Source organism: Macadamia integrifolia, chromosome 9 (genome assembly GCF_013358625.1).
Source record: "Macadamia integrifolia cultivar HAES 741 chromosome 9, SCU_Mint_v3, whole genome shotgun sequence".
Lineage (NCBI taxonomy): Eukaryota > Viridiplantae > Streptophyta > Magnoliopsida > Proteales > Proteaceae > Macadamia > Macadamia integrifolia.
The window spans coordinates 36,099,947-36,103,228 of NC_056565.1; positions in this window are offsets into that span (position 1 = coordinate 36,099,947).

Below are 3,282 nucleotides of genomic sequence, written 5' to 3' on the forward strand. Positions count from 1 at the left end.
GATTTCAAATGAAACCCACATTTTTTCCCCAAAAAAGTGAGGGTTTCAAATTTTTTTTATTTCTTAGATCTACTCAAATATATTGGTCCACACTTTGTTGATTTTTTATATGTTCTTTAAAAACATTTAATCTACAACTTCTATAAAAAAATTTAATTTTTCTAAATAGTTTTTATTTTTTATTTTTTTTATTTTGAAAATTAATTAAAAAATAAGAAAAATACTAAAAAAATACAATTTTTTTATAAAATTCAGTTCATTTTAGTTTAAAAAATATATATATAATTTACTTGGCCAATGACCATGATGTAAAATTAGATGCACAATTTTTTCCAAAAAAAGTGGCCACTCCTGAGCAGTACAGAAGATTCTACAATGAATGGGAGACCCACTACCATAAATATTTCGACTGGGGTAAATATTGTGCCTATATTCGACAAGTGCAGAATATCATCGTAGTTGCTCCTATCAAAGAAGAAGGTCCTAGCCAAATATTTGAACCACCATGACACTCTTCAGGGCACTCATCTGGCAATGAGGAAAGAAAAAACTGTAAGAAACTCAAACCTCATCATTTTGAACATTTTCAACTCAATAGATTTGTCTATCAATACGATACCCTTTGCTTAAGTATTTATGCATCCTACATGTTATATATAGCTTTTTTTAACTGTTGTTTTATGCAAAAGTGTATAAAAATGTGTTCCCTATCCATTTATGTGCGTATCTTTAGCGTATCTCCGATACGATACCCTCCGATACGTATCTTAATTTTGACCGACCGATACGGCGACCGATACCGATACTTTAATCCTTGGTCTCTCCCCAATATTGGAGTGACGCGATTCTCGTTGCTGCCTTTATGATCAACTGAATGCCTTCTCAGGTTCATTCCTTTCGCCTCTGGATCTCCTCCAGGATTCCGCTACTTTTCTTGTTCCTCCCAAGGTATTCAGCGATGTCTGCTATGCTTCGTGATCATCATCTTTACGGAAAGTTTGATCCTCCTGGTCTCCCGTGCATTTTCTATGGCATACTCCTACTCAGAAAGGCTATCAGTGTTTTCATCCTCCTACTTAGCATTCATTTGGGACTATAGATGTCTTTCATGAATCTACATCATACTACACTGCAGCACCTCTTCAAAGGGAGTCTCCTTCCATTGTGGAAGATGTGCCACCTCTTGAACTTACTATCCTTGTTGGTATCCTGTTTCAGGTGGAGAGTGACACTCCTACTTCACCTCGGCCAGAGATACGTGTTTATAGTCACTGACAACAAACTCATACCACTACACACCACTATCTACCCTACAATGCCAATTGTATCCTCTCAAGCCCGATCTTGTCCCCTTGAACCCAGGTAATTCTCCTTCTCCTTTTGTTGATCCGTCTTTTGAGTTGCCTATTGCTATGCATAAAGGCACTAGGTCTTGTACTTTACATCCTATTACTAAAAATGTTTCTTATGACTCACTTTATCCTTCCTACTACAGTTTTGTGTCTTCTATATCCTCTGTGTCCATTCCCCATACCTGGTAGGAAGCAAGTGCAGACTCACAATGGCAGACAGCTATGGTCGAAGAGATGCAGGCTCTACAAAAGAATAATACATGGGATCTAGTGTGTATTCCCTCACAGAAGAAAACAGTTGGTTATAAGTGAGTCCTCACAATGAAATAGAAGGGTGATGGTAAAGTGGGTCAGTGTAAGGTCAAACTTGTTGCCAAAGGTTTCACTCAGGCCTATGGGATTGACTACTAAGAGACATTTGCTCCAGTTGCTAAAATGAACACAATCCCTATTATCTTAGCTTGTGCCGCCAACTTAGATTAGGATCTCTAACAACTAGATGTGAAGAATGTATTTCTTCATGGGGAACTTGAGGAGAAAGTGTATATGGGTATTCCTCCTAGGTTCACTTGCTCCAAAACCCAAGGGAAGGTATTCAAGTTTAAGCATACATTGTATGGGTTGAAGCAATCCCCTCGTGCTTGGTCCCGGCGTTTCCACAAGGCTATGATTGCTAAATGCTACTTTCAAAGCAATGTCGACCACACTTTGTTCATCAAGAGATTTGGTGGTAAGAGTGCTATCCTGATAATCTATGTAGATGATATTTTTATTAGTGGTGATGATTTGGCAAAGATCTCTCGCCTCAATAGATACTTGGTTGAGAAATTCAAGGTCAAAGATCTAGGACAGCTTCGTTACTTCCTTGGCATAGAAGTTGTCAGGTCTTCTCATGGGATCTACTTATCTCAACAGAAGTATGTGCTTGCCCTTCTTCTTTAAACAAGCATGTTGGGGTGTAAGCCAGTCGAAATTCCTATTGAAGCTAACAGTCACCTAAGTAGTAAGGAAGGTGACTCTGTGGATAAGGGGGATATCAGGGATTAGGGGCCGCTTAATCTATCTTTCTCATACACGCCCTGACATAGCATGTCTCGTCAGCCTGGTTAGTCAGTACATGCATGATCCCTACTCAACTCATTTGAAAGTTGTCTTGCAAATTCATTGTTACTTGAAATCTACCCCAAGACGTAGCATCCTTTTTCTCCTCATGATCACCTGAGGGTAGAAGCCTTCACAATTGCTGATTGGGCAGATTCCCCTGATGATTGTAGGTCTACTACTAGTTATTGTACCTTTGTTGGTGGTAACCTTGTTACATGGCGAAACAAGAAGCAAGAAGCAAGAAGCAAGCAATGGTTGCCCGTTCAAGTGCTAAAGCAAAAATCTATGCTACGGCTCATGGCATTTGTGAGCTCCTATGGCTTCATGATCTTCTCACAGATTTGGTTGTCCCTGCTACCCTTCCTATGAAGCTCTTTTATGATAGCAAATCTGCCATTAGTATTTGCTCAGAACCATGGTTTTAAGTATTGGTGCGTATCGTGCCGTATCGGCCAATACGTATCCATATCGGTAGGCATCAGCATGATACATACCGATACGTATCATGAAAATTTTAAAACCCTTATGTATCGATACGCATCCACCGATACACACCGATACACCATCGATACACACCGATACTCACCGATACATACCGATACTCTATGAAAAATTCAAAATTGAAGTGAAATGTACGTTTCGGTATGTATCGATACGTATCGGTACGTATCGGTACGTATCGATGTGTATCGGTATGTATCGACCGATACGGTCATAAAATGGCCAAAATGGGTAATTTTTTAGAAAAACATAATTTTTTGAGGTGTTTTTGTTCCAAAGTTGCTGCCAACCATTTTTCTCTCTAACTAAAGTGGAAATCAAGGTT